Genomic DNA, 14,458 nt, shown 5'->3' with positions numbered 1-14,458 from the left:
GAGAGATCCAAAATTGACACCCTATCATCAAAATTGAAAGAGCTAGTGAAGCAAGATCAAAAAAACTCAAAACCTAGCAGAAGGAAAGAAATAATGAAGATCAGAGCAGAACTGAAGGAGATAGAGACACGAAAAACCCTTCAAAAAATTAATAAATCCAAGAGCTGTTTTTTTGAAAAGATCAACAAAATAGACCACTAGCCAGACTGATAAAAAAGAAAAGAGAGAACAACCAAATAGATGCAATAAAAAACGATAAAGGGGAAATCACCACAGATTCCACAGAAATATAGTGAGCTTCTTTTAGAGACTTTGATCTCAATTCGTAGACCCAAACCTCTTTTCTGAGAACACTGTATAAATAGCTGGGACTCAAGTTTATGTAAGTAATCATATCAGAATTACCTTATGATGTTGTTTTTCAAGGACTATCTTTCATGAGTCATTTAAAACTGCTTTAAAAATTCATTTGAGAGAGAGAGACCCAAGTACACACTCATTATATAATTTCAAATGAACTATGTAATACAAAAGGAACACTGATAAAATATAAAATAACAGATAATGCTGTTTTTCCTATGTGGGTATGCTTGGTAAAGCACTCCTGATATATGAACATTCAGAACTGCATAAAAGATAAATTCATAAATTCACAAAACATTCCCTGGATTATAAATGGATTCCCAATAATTCACAAAATGCACTCTTTTCTTCCTCTAAGTTCATTTTACTTATTCAGTTTCCTCTGTCTTTTTTACATAGTAAGTTCCCCATCTATGCTTAAAACATAATTTTATTTACAGAAAATGATTTATATATAAACTTACAACAAAATGTTGCATCAAATAGATGATCTGTAGAAAAAAAGAATTCTTCATGACATCACTAGAAGGGAACTTTCTTTAAATGCTTTCTCTGAGTTGTGGCAATTGATTTTTATTGATGGCTTCATTTTTCCAATTCTGGTGTCATGCAATGTTGGCAAAATAGCAGAGCATTAAAGGAATGCTACCAATTAACAAGGATATCCAGGACTTGAACTCAGATCTAGACCAAGGGGACCTAATAGACATCTCCAGAACTCTCCAAATCCATAGAATATACATTCTTCAAAGCATCACAGCACAATCTGAAATTGACCACATAATTGGAAGTAAAACACTTCTCAGCAAATGCAAAAAAAATGGAAATCATAACAAACAGTCTCTCACACCACGATGCAATCAAATTAGAACTCAGGATTAAGAAACTAAAAACTGCACAACTACATGGAAACTAAACAACCTGCTTCTGAACGACTACTGGATAAATAATGAAATGAAGGCAGAAATAAAGATGTTCTTTGAAACCAATGAGAATGAAGACACAATGTACCAGAATCTCCGGGACACATTTAAAGCAGTGTGTAGAGGGAAATTTATAGCACTAAATGCCCACAACAGAATGCAGGAAACATTTAATTATCTTTTAATCGTCATGATTAAAAGAACTAGAGGAGCAAGATTAAACAAATTCAAAAGCTAGCGGAAGACAAGAAATAACTGAGATCAGAGCAGAACTTAAGGAGATAGAGACACAAAAAAAAACCCTTCAAAAAATCAACAAATGCATGAGATGGTATCTGGAAAGATCAACCAAATAGACAGGCTGCTAGCCAGACTAATAAAGACTTCACACGGTGGTGACTTCTTTTCACTTCTATTTTTATCACTATATGGGCCCTCAATATGGTATAGTGAGTGACTAAAAGCAGAGTCTTGGGAGTCTAAGAGACTTGGCTTTGAGAACCACCCCCCTGATGTCTTAGGTAAATTTCTTAGACCCTCTATGTCACAGTTGATGCATCTGTAAAGTAGACATAATAATGGCATCTCTCATAGGGTTGCTAGTTTTATTAAAGGTGACAAAAAATATATGAATTGCCTAGCAAAGTGTCTGGCACATAGTGAGGGACTCCAAAGTGGTAACTTCTATTGTCAGCCCTGCCTTTGCCTTGGGCAGCAGTCCTGGGTACCTAGAGCTAGGAGTGAATGCCACATGAAGCCCACATCCACCCCGAGAGTTTCCCTCTTCTTCCATGGGCAGCTCATGCCACAGTAGTGTGGAACATAGCATTCTTTGTTTCAGTATTCTAACAATTCTGAAGGAGGAGTTCTGGCAGCTAATTTTCTCTCCTTATGGAGCCTTCCCTAGGCTCAGGCAGATTGCAGGACTGAAGTGAACTGCCAGACACCAGAGATGGTAAACTGAAGGAACAAGGTGGGGGAGTGGGGTGGGGCTGGCGAGGGCAGGTGTGTTAGTGATTTACTTCACCACAGATGTAACCAACACTGCCTTGAGTAGGTGGTCAATAAACAGTTTGATATATTGATGGGATATATTATACCACTTCCCAAAGAATTTGAAAGCCCAAGCAAAGGTAGTGTAAACCTTAAAATCAATTAACTATATTAACAAAGATGGGCCAGATTTTAGTCTCTTTATGTACTCAAAGAAATATTTACAATTTGCCAAATTGTATCTTGGCAAAAGTGTAGCCTGTCAATCAAGATTCTTCCACAATCTGCTTGTTAAAGGCTTTCACAGACCAAGCAGTAACACCCAAAACACTGATTTAGTTGTGACTAACACTTCATGGCTGATAATTGTGGTTTGTTTGGGGGCAATATTATGGAAAAATAAATTACGGTGGTCTTGAATCCGTGTTGAACAAGGTTATTAAGTAAAAGGTCCACACTCTGGGGGAATATTGATGAGGGAAGGGAAGCCAGCATTAGGATAACTAAAGGAAAGGGAAAACCATGGCCTTTCTCGATTTTAAAAAAATTGGCATAAGCAGGGGGTCACTGAAAATAAAATGACTTCATACAGTTCTCATGACAGTATCCTAAAGGCAAGAGTCCAGTGACACAATTAATTAGGAGTATTTAACATTTATATTTTCAGCTTAAATCATAACAAGTTCATCATGGTATTTGTGCTGACTATAGCACCTACCAGTCAACCAGAATGTTCCTCAATTCAGTAATTGTAAATAGTACTTTGATAGTCACAATATTTCATTTGTTAAATTTTGCATCTTATATTTACCAATGAGGAGTCAATATCTTCACACAGTTATCATCATAATCAAGTCCTAAGGTCTGCCTTAAATGAATTAAAATTATCTGTATTTGATTTATATGTCATAAATTTTCATTTTTCTAGGTTTGGGCTTTAGCTGTGCTATAATTGTCTTGACTTTTCTCTATATCTTCATATTATATCATAATAACATGGAAAGATAATATATAAAGACAATTTTCAAGGCTGAGGCCTTTTACTCATTAGGAAGTCTTACATGTTTTGATAATTGTGAAAGTATCATAAGTTGGCCAGTACTTGAAAGTCAAGGAAACAGCCACAAATAAAGTGTAGGGCATTGCTGACGGGATCCTTATATATCCCTGAACCTAGTTCCAGGACCACCTTCAATATAACACCAAGAGGGGGCATCAGTGTCTGGCATGACATGTCAGTCCCCCTGCTGGAGCCAATGGACAGACATTCATTCACTGTGAAGAACTAGGGACTTTTCTGTACATTGCTTCTTTTTATTTATTTATTTTTCTCTTTTTTTTTTTTTTTTTTTTTGAGACAAAGTTTCGCTCGTTACCCAGGCTGGAGTGCATTGGCATGATCCCTGCTCACCGCAACCTCCACCTCCCAGATTCAAGCAATTCTCCTGCCTCAGCCTCCTGAGTAGCTAGGATTATAGGCATGCACCACCATGCCAGCCTAATTTTGTATTTTTAGTAGAGATGGGGTTTCACCATGTTGGTCAGGCTGGTCTCGAACTCCGGACCTTGTGATCCACCTACCTCGGCCTCCCAAAGGGCTGGGATTACAGGTGTGAGCCACCATGTACGTTACTTCTTTTAAACCCCTATAAGGTTGGTAAAGTAATCTCCATTTTAATGAGTTCACAGATGAGAAAATGGGTTCAGAGGATTTAACTGAGTGGTTTACCCATAAAATGGCAAAACCGGAACAAACCATTATATTTTCACTCTAGGTCCAGGGCTCACGATACTCTATCACTTTAGCCACAACTTCACTTTTTGTTCTTGAGAGACAGCACCCACCAGTGCTTCATATTTCCTGTTCTGCCTTTGGCTATGGGTTGATTCATTCACACATTTATTTATTTATTCATTCAACAAATGTATACCGAGGCCTTATTAAGTTCTTAGAGCTTTGCTTGCTGTTGGGAATGTAGCCATGAACAAGAGATACAGGGTTCTTGCTCTTGTGGAGTTTGTGTTCTAGTGAAAAACCAGTCACCAAATGAGAAAATATTACATGCAATGAGTGTTGCCATGACTTTGGAGGAGGAGGTGAGATTCTGTAACAGGGGACCTGGCTCAGGTCATCTTTGAACTGCAATTTGAAGGCTCGTATCATGACTCTTTTGTCATGGCATCACATTTGTAGAAATATCAATCTGGTTTCTGAAAATAATAAAAATTAAGATTTAATGAGGTTTCTTGACAAAATGCCAAAGAGGAATTTTCTACATAACATGATATGAATAACATTTCCTAAGCACATGCTCTGTGTGAGGCATAGGGCCTGTATTGAGTAGAAACTGTTAATGCTCCCATTTTATAGATAAGGACACTATCTATAAGACGACAGGGAGATTAAGTAACTACTCAAGATAGATGGTCACATAGCTAGTAAGTAATAAAAATGGAATTTAAATTCAAATATTCTGGCTCTTAACCACCATAGTATGACTATGTAGAGGCAAGATTTCCTAAAAACCTCTTTCTTTTTCTCTTTTCTCCCTCTTTTTTCTACATGTAAAATGCCCAAATGATTGTTCTTCAAATTTAGTCCCCTGGTTTTCTTGACTGCTCTTCTTTACTTTCTCTAGTTGGGCCTTCTAAAAAGGGCCATTTCCTGTCTACAGCTTTTTCCCCATTGTCAATCAAGCCATTAGCCTGGTTACCACAACTAAGGGTGAGCCCAGGATCCGACCAAGTACGACAGAGTCCTCCCCTTTAGAAGGTATGTGGTGAATCAAATGTGGAGGTGGGCATTCTTGCTTGAACAAAGAGGAGACATTTTGATGTTTTCACTTGCAAATGCTTTATAATTTCATCTTTTTTGTCTGTCAGAGATGAGTCAGTGATATTAGCTATGCTAGGAGTAAGGAGAATGGCCAATCAGAAAAAAGCATGTACCAAGGCAGAGACAGCATAGAGCTTATGAGGTATTAAAAGCTACCCAGAGTGGCTAGGTAAGGGTAGACAGCAAGGTAGATGACAGCCAGATGGTAAAGAGCATTATAAGCTTTGGAAATGATTTTATACTTCCTCTTTTTTGTGGCAACCAACAGAATGGGAAACAATTCTTGCAATCTACCCACCTGACAAAGAGCTAATATCTAGAATCTACAAAGAACTTAAATTTGTGAGAAAAAAATAACCCCATCAAAAAGTGGGTGAAGGACATGAACAGACACTTTTCAAGTGAAGACATTTATGCAGCCAACAACACATGAAAAAATGCTCATCATCACTGATCATTAGAGAAATGCAAATCAAAACCACATTGAGATACCATCTCATGTCAGTTAGAATGGTGATCATCAAAAAATCAGGAGACAACATGCTGGAGAGGATGTTGAGAAATAGGAACACTTTTACACTGTTGGCAGGAGTGCAAATTAGTTCAACCATCGTGGAAGACAGTGTGGCGATTCCTCAAGGATCTAGAAATAGAAATACCATTTGACCCAGCAAGCCTGTCACTGGATATATACCCAAAGGATTATAAATCATTCTCTTATAAAGATACATGCACATGTATGTTTATTGTGGTACTGTTTACAATAGCAAAGACTTGGAAGCAATCCAAATGCCCATCAAGGATAGACTGGATGAAGAAAATGTGGCATATATACACCATAGAATATTATACAGCCATAAGAAAGGATAGGTTCATGTCCTCGGCAGGGACATGGAAAAAGCTGGAAACCATCATTCTCAGCAAACTGACCAAAGAAAGAACAGAAAACCAAACACCACATGTTCTCACTTATGAGTATTGAACAATGAAAACACATGGACACAGGGAGGGGAACATCACACACCAGGGCCTGTTGGTGGAGGGCAGAGCTAGGGGAGGGATAGCAAGGGGTGGGGGATAAAGGAGGGATAGCATTAGGAGAAATACCTAATGTATACCTATGTAACAAACCTGCACATTTTGCACATGTACCCCAGAATGTAAAGCATAAGTTAAAAAAAATCTAGGTAGAACCTGGGACCATTCAATGAACTATGGAAGAATGGCAGGGGGAATTAGTCTTTTTGGATTCTGTGCTAACAATATTTGTACTCTATCAATTTAGCTAAGCTGGAATTATGTTTCTCATTATCCCCTTTCCTGAACAGTTCCAAATCAGTAGAGGCATTTTGCGTGAGATTTTGAATGCAGAAGTGAAGCAGCAGCCATATTCTTTTTATGTTGGAATATTGATGCAGAGGCACCAGTGGCTATTTTAGCTCAGGCATGTTGTCATTTACCTATAGGTAAAGCTTGCAGCTTCTTCACCTCCTGCAAGATATATATTTTTTCTTCTTTTTTTTTAGAATCTTGCTCTGCCACCCACACTGGAATGCAGTGGCATGATCTCAGCTCACTGCAATCTCTGCCTCCCAGGTTCAAGTGATTCTTCTGCCTCAGCCTGCCAAGTAGCTGGGACTACAGGTGTGCATCACTATGCCCGGTTAATTTTTTGTATTATTAGTAGAGACGGGGTTTCACTATGTTGGTCAGGCTGGTCTCAAACTCCTGACCTCAAGTGATCTACCAGCCTTTATGTCCCAATCTCTATGCTGGGATTACATGTGTGTATGGCCTGATACATATATTTTTCCTTTTTTTTTTTTGAAGGAGTCTCACTCTGTCACCCAGGCTGGAGTACAATGGTGCAATCTCAGCTCACTGTAACCTCTGCCTCCCAGGTTCAAGCAATTCTCTTGCCTCAGCCTCCTGAGTAGCTGGGACTACAGACGTCTGCCACCACATCTGATTAATTTTTTTTTTTTCAGATGGAGTCTCATTCTGTTGCCAGGCTGGAGTGCAGTGCCACAATCTCAGTTCACTGCAACCTCCGCCTCTTGCATTCAAGTGATTCTCCTGCTCAGCCTCCTGATTAGCTGGGACTAGAGGTGCATACCACCATACCCAGCTAATTTTTGCATTTTTAGTAGAGATGAGGTTTTCACTATGTTGGCCAGGCTGGTCTTGAAATCCTGTCCTCAAGTGATCCACCTGCCTTAGCCCCCTATCATGGAGCTGGAGCCCAAAAGCGCTCACCCCAAGTCCTACCAGTGTGCTCCCCCTCCCATAAAGGGGGGTGGTCAGGGAACTCCTGTTTCACCAGCATCTCAAATGCTTCATTTCTATGCCATGAGTCTGCATAAACTATTCACTTTAAGCTTTTCTTTTCCAGCATCCAGTCTGCTCCTGGCATGAATAGCCTGTCCTGTATGGTTGAGTGGAGAGAGCACAGGGAGGTTGTGGGAAGGTGATGGATAACACAACAGTTAGTACGAGTCATAAGTTATATTACTTGCAAAACTTTTTCCTCACAAAGTAGTTTATCTGAGCAAATGTAAAATGTATTTTCTCAGACAGTTAATTAAGCCAAATGCATAGTGAACAACTTGTGGGCTTTCCTGGAGTCACTTGGGGTTTGCATTCAGCCTTTGAATCTGGGGAGGATATCCATGAATAATTTAGTATCTGGGAATGTTACCTGAGATCTAGGACTCTGAGCTACTAATTAGCCACCCAGAACTAAGAAGCTTTCTGTATTCTTACTATATTCATAAAAGCATAATCCCGTGAGCTTATTTTCAAGGAACAACACCTTTAGCAATATATTATGGTATTTTGTGTATTATGTGTGGGCTTTTGCATGTAAGTAGCTGAGAGGCAGGATGTATTTAGATGTGGAATTGTCTAAAAAATGAAGTTTAGAGAAGGAATGTGTGTGGGAGGGTGGGGGGGGGGCTGTTACTCATTCTGAAAGACTTTGCAGTCAGAAGAGACACTAATTCCTTGGGTTAACGAACAGTCACATGGATGAGTCTTAAGTGCTTACTGGTCCACACAAACCACTGGGAGGTCTGAAGAGCATGACTGAGTCCTCCCAGCCCTAACCAGGATGGTGCCCTCTGTTAAAACAAGACAAACAGAATGTTAGACAAATTAAATGTAACAGACTTTAATTGGGAAAAGAACAATTTTGAAATTATGCCCCTGAACCAGAATAAGTTCAGAGAGACTCCAGGGCTGCCTCATGGTCAGAGAAGATTTATGGACAGAAAAAAGAAAGTGACATACAGAAAATGGAAGTGAGGCACAGAAACAGCTGGATTGGTTACAGTTTGGCATTTGTCTCATCTAAACATGGTTTGAACGGTTGGCTGCCTTTGATTTGCCCAAATGTGGTAATTGGGACAAGAGTAGGATACATTCTCTTCACACATCTCGTTAGGTTACATTAACTATGTATGGGAAACCTTTAGACTGTACTTAAAATATGTAAGGAGGCAGCTTTAGGCCAAACTTAATTGAACAATTCCCTTCTTTTAGAGGCTAACCAAAACTTTAGGCATTCAAGTCACTCTGTCACCATTGTAAATGTGTTTATTTGGTCTCAAATCCCACTGAAACATAGCAGAACAGTGGGTTTTGTAAGGGGGGTACAAGGACGTTAGGTTAGTATTTTTTGGTAAGGGTTAGAGCAAAAGGGACTTCTTTATTATGCTGGAATCCCCTGTTCTCAAGAGGAAAAAAACTGGTTTGCTTTGGGATCTGTCTCCTGCCTTGTAGTCTCAGTTTGATTATGCTGCATTTGTCATGAGTGATGACATTTTAGTTTTGTCTGCTCTGTTGTGGCCTAGTGCACAAGCTCAGTTCAATACAATGGCATCCAACAATTTTGTTTAAAAGTTCTCTGCTCTTTCGGTCTGGTTCTCTCTTAGGTGAGAGTGTGACCAAAACTTTAGGCTTTGGCACTACTCTCAGTTAACATCATTTTGAGTTTCTAGTCTCAACATGTCATTCATAGGCGATAGTGTCCTCATGGTCATGCATTTCTTTGAGTTTTTGTCATTCCAGCTGAAGTGAGACCATTTGATATTCTACAGAAGGCTGTATGAAAACATTGCAAACTTTTGAGATGTGCCAGGGAGACTACAGTTATTACTCTGAAGAAGATAATACTAAGAGTTTGGAGTATGCTTTTTAGCCAGAGCTTCCATAAACCAAACCAACTAAAATCAAATAGAACAAAAAATGAGCTAGAAAAAAATCTACTAGTTTCAATAAGAAGCCCATTAATTCCCTACAACAAAAATCTCTTTAATGCCCCATGTATTTATACATGTACAACAAGAAGCATCAGCAACTCTATAGATTATTCTGTGTTATACCATTAAGCATTCAGAGCAATTGTATTATTTGGCATCACTTTAGCAAGATAATTTTTAAAAGTCTATTGTGAACCCACAGTATTTGCAGTAGAATCTGATATAAAGCCTTTTATGAGGGACAAATTTCTATTCATTGTCTCATTTATTCCAAACCACAGATAAAGGAAGCTAGCAAACTATTCCCATCCTGAAAAGTGAAGGCCTCCTGGCAATATTTTCTTTAACCTAGAATGTAGGTTAACGGAAATGGACAAATGTTCTGTTTTTGACTGATGATGAACCAACAAATGCACCATTAAATTCCTCACCCAAAGTTGCTTTTCATTTTCTATTCATCAAAGTATAAGGTTTCCCATATATAAAGTTGACTGTGAAATCCTCCACAAATAAAAGTATGCCCCATGGGTGCACACAAGACCTCTTTTCTAGTTCTGTTGTTCATAGGGGCATAAAGAAGGGAAAAAATAAGACAGGAAAGAGGCTCGTGATAGCCAAGAAGTTTTGCTTTGTGATCTTAGGAAAGCTGTCCACATCTAGAATGCTATGTGCTTCTGGGGACAAACTCTCCTAGTAAGCTTTACCTCAAAGCCTCCATTGGGTGTCCAGTTCCAAGAGTCTGGAAGGGCCCTTCTGGGCTGTGATATTATGGAACCAAGTTTCAGTGTCCTGAAGTTTTTCTGCAGTGTAGGTGGAAAGGGCAGTCTTTCTCTGATGTTTCCAGAAGACTCAGTCTCTGGGTTCTAGATTGTGAGGGGTTTAATTGTCCTCATTGGGTAGATCATGAAAAACTTTCTTTAACTGGTGAAAATACACCTTGGCATAATGCATTAAAGCCTTGCATCATTTACTCATATCAGAATTTAGAAGCAGAAAACACATGAGGTTTTATTATTAGGAGCATAGGCCTTCCAGTCACTATTTCATAAGGGGTCAACTTACATTTTCCACTGGAAGTGGATCTCATTATCATCAGTCTGCATTCCCTTTGATCAGGAAATCAAGTCAATTCAGTTAGTTTTGCCTAATACTATTTATCTGCAATACCTTATTCAATTATTTTACAACTTGCCAGTGAAACAAGTACTTTTATTGCTGGAGATTTCTCCAGTAATGCACCATGAAAGAAACATATTTCCTAATAACGTTTTAGCTTCTGTTATAGCATCAGTATTCTTGCATGGGAAAGCTTTTATACAACCAGAAAACATGCATTGAAAATGACAACGGAATGAAAGCCCCCCCATTAAATGTTAAAATGCTACTACCAAGTAGCAGAAATGTACCTGAAGTTTTGATTGTATTCCCAGGATTACAGGTTTGACAAATCAAACATTGGTCATAAACTATTTTAGCAATTCAGAACAGTCATCACACGAATATATACACACACACACACACACACACACACACACACACACACACACATATATATATTTTCTATTTGGATCATTGTATTGCTTCCATGATAAGCTCAGAAAAGGCACAGCTTTTAGTAATGGAAGCTTTAACCAAAAAGGACCAGATGGCCATACAGGCTCTCCGTTAAACCATGCTTAACATTGAATTTATAGTCTTTTAAATAGTAGTTTCATTTTTCCAATTCAGGTGCATAGGTAATTATACCTGAATTGGAGAAACCAACTGGTATTTAAGAGGATATAAATGTAATAACTCAATTGAATAATTGGCTTGTCATAGGTAATTTGAGTTGGACCATGGAGCTCTCTTGAACTGCAAATCACATTTTAGTATTGGCTGATTTAGCACGAACTCTGGCAGAGTATTTCTTTGGTATTAATTCTTGTCCTGCTGGGTTTGCAGTTTTATAATCCAATCAATTTCTTCATTAGAGTTATGGGAATTTTTACCCAATCTAAATGATATGATCCTAAAGTTATCCAAAACCTGTATTCCAGAATGGTTGTCAGGGGTCTTTCCATGAACCTCCTTGAAGATACGATATTTTAGAATTATACTTGCTTATAAGCTTTTAGAAAATGCATTAGAATCAAGCAACTGGCCAGGTGTGGTGGTTCATGCCTGTAATCCCCGCATGTAGGGAGGCCAAGGTGGGCACATAACCTGAGGTCAGGAGTTTGAGACCAGTCTGGTCAACGTGGTGAAACCCAGTCTCTACCAAAAATACAAAAATTAGCGGGGGGTGGTGGCAGGTGCCTGTAATCGTAGCTACTCAGGAGGCTGAGGTAGGAGAATTGCTTGAACCCAGGAGACAGAGGTTGCAGTGAGCTGAGATCGCACCACTGCACTCCAATCTGAGTGTCAGAGCAAGACTCTGTCTCAAACAAACAAAGAATCAAACAATTAACTGTGGAAATGACTTAAATGGTCATGCTAAAGATACAATTTAAGAGAAAATTTTATTTCTGTTGCCTATAATAATTTAATATAATAACCATAATTATGACTGATAACATACTAAGACATATCAGAATTTTAGGAAACTCATACAATTTTGGAACATATATTGATAACATAGTCACAAAATATAACTCGAAAGTTAAACATCATTTCTCATTTGACAAAGCTTCCCATGTAATTTAACATATCAAATAAATCTGTTAATTATCTCCCTTTAGGAGGCTTTAAGGGCCTTCTGCAACATCCCAAAGTTAGTTTTCAGTCAAAAGATTTAATTTTAAATTTGATGTTAGAAAACTTGTTAAATATGTCAAAAGTTTAAAACAATCAAAACAGAATCAAAGATGACTATAAAATAATAGTGATGCATAAATATAAATGTGATGTAAAATAATAGTGATGCGTAAATGACAATTTAAAGTTTTTATTTTTGTTTTTGAGATGGAGTCTCACCCTGTTGCCCAGGCTGGAGTGCGATGGTGTGATCTTAGATCTTGGCTGGGATTACAGACACCCGCCACCATTCTCCAGCTAATTTTTGTATTTTTAGTAGAGACAGAGTTTCACTATGTTGGCCAGGCTGGTCTTGAACTCCTGACCTCATGATCCTCCCACCTTAAGTGTTGGGATTACAGGAGTGAGCCACCGTGGCTGACCAAAGTTTTTAAAAAGCAATACTCTGGTTTCTCTTCAGATCATATAACTTTTAGCTTTTTAAAGTTTTTAAAAAGCAAAAATCTTTTGGGAGGCTGAGGTGGGTGGATCATGAGGTCAAGAGATTGAGACCATCCTGGTCAACGTGGTGAAACCCCGTCTCTACTAAAAATACAAAAATCAGCTGGGCACGGTGGTTTGTGCCTGTAATCACAGCTACTCAGGAGGCTGAGGCAGGAGAATTGCCTGAACCCAGGAGGCAGAGGTTGCGGTGAGCCGAGATTGCACCATTGCGCTCCAGCCTGGGTAACAAGAATGAAACTCCGTCTCAAAAAAAAAAAAAAAAAAGCAAAAATCTTTATTCTTTGATAGAGAGGAAACTCAGTTTTCCAAACAATCAAGAGATCTAACAAGGACAGCATGAAACAGAATCTCTCTTGTTCTTTCTTTTTGTGCACTTTACTCAAAAGGTAAACAAATATATTTTACTAGCTCTTATTAACACTACATGAAATTCTTGTCCAAAATACAAACCAAATCTTACTTTTCTATCAGTGTGTTATCAATACTAACGCTAACTTTAGCAATCTTAAAAACAAATCCATTCAATCTCAATCAGTTTTTTAACCACACAAAACTTCAGTAAAGCTTTTATAATTTTTTTATTGCATTTTAGGTTTTGGGGTGCATGTGCAGAACATGCAAGACTGTTGCATAGGTACACACATGGCAGTGTGTTTTGCTTCCTTTCTCCCCTTCACCCACATTTGGCATTTCTCCCCAGGCTATCCCTCCCCAGCTCTCCCCCCCCGCTGGCCCTCCCCTTTTCCCCCCAATAGACCCCACTGTTTAGTACTCCCCTCCGTGTGTCCATGTGTTCTAATTTTTCATCACCCACCTATGAGTGAGAATATGCGGTATTTCATTTTCTGTTCTTGTGTCAGTTTGCTGAGGATGATGTTCTCCAGATTCATCCATGTCCCTACAAACGACACGAACTCATCATTTCTGATTGCTGCATAATATTCCATGGTGTATATGTGCCACATTTTCCCAATCCAGTCTATCATCGATGGGCATTTGGGTCGATTCCAGGTCTTTGCTATTGTAAACAGTGCTGCAATGAACATTCATGTGCATGTGTCCTTACAGTAGAATGATTTATAGTCCTTTGGATATATACCCAGTAATGGGATTGCTGGGTCAAATGGAATTTCTATTTCTAAGGCCTTGAGGAATCACCACACTGTCGTCCACAATGGTTGAACTAATTGACACTCCCACCAACAGTGTAAAAGTGTTCCTTTTTCTCCACATCCTCTCCAGCATCTGTTGTCTCCAGATTTTTTAATGATCGCCATTCTAACTAGCGTGAGATGGTATCTCAATGTGGTTTTGATTTGCATCTCTCTAATGACTAGTGACGATGAGCAATTTTTCATATGATTGTTGGCCTCATATATGTCTTCTTTCGTAAAGTGTCTGTTCATATCCTTTGCCCACTTTTGAATGGGCTTGTTTGTTTTTTTCCTGTAAATCTGTTTGAGTTCTTTGTAAATTCTGGATATCAGCCCTTTGTCAGATGGATAAACTGCAAAAATTTTTTCCCATTCTGTTGGCTGCCAATTCACTCTAATGACTGTTTCTTTTGCCGTGCAGAAGCTGTGGAGTTTGATTAGGTCCCATTTGTCTATTTTGGCTTTTGTTGCCAATGCTTTTGGTGTTTTGTTCATGAAGTCCTTGTCTACTCCTATGTCCTGGATGGTTTTGCCTAGATTTCCTTCTAGGGTTTTTATGGTGCCAGGTCTTATGTTTAAGTCTTTAATCCATCTGGAGTTAATTTTAGTGTAAGGTGTCAGGAAGGGGTCCAGTTTCTGCTTTCTGCACATGGCTAGCCAGTTTTCCTAACACCATTTATTAAACAGGGA

The sequence above is a fragment of the Callithrix jacchus genome, chromosome 11, assembly GCF_049354715.1.
Source record: "Callithrix jacchus isolate 240 chromosome 11, calJac240_pri, whole genome shotgun sequence".
Lineage (NCBI taxonomy): Eukaryota > Metazoa > Chordata > Mammalia > Primates > Cebidae > Callithrix > Callithrix jacchus.
The sequence above is the reverse complement of the archived record's forward strand: the minus strand, read 5'-3'. Positions refer to the sequence as shown.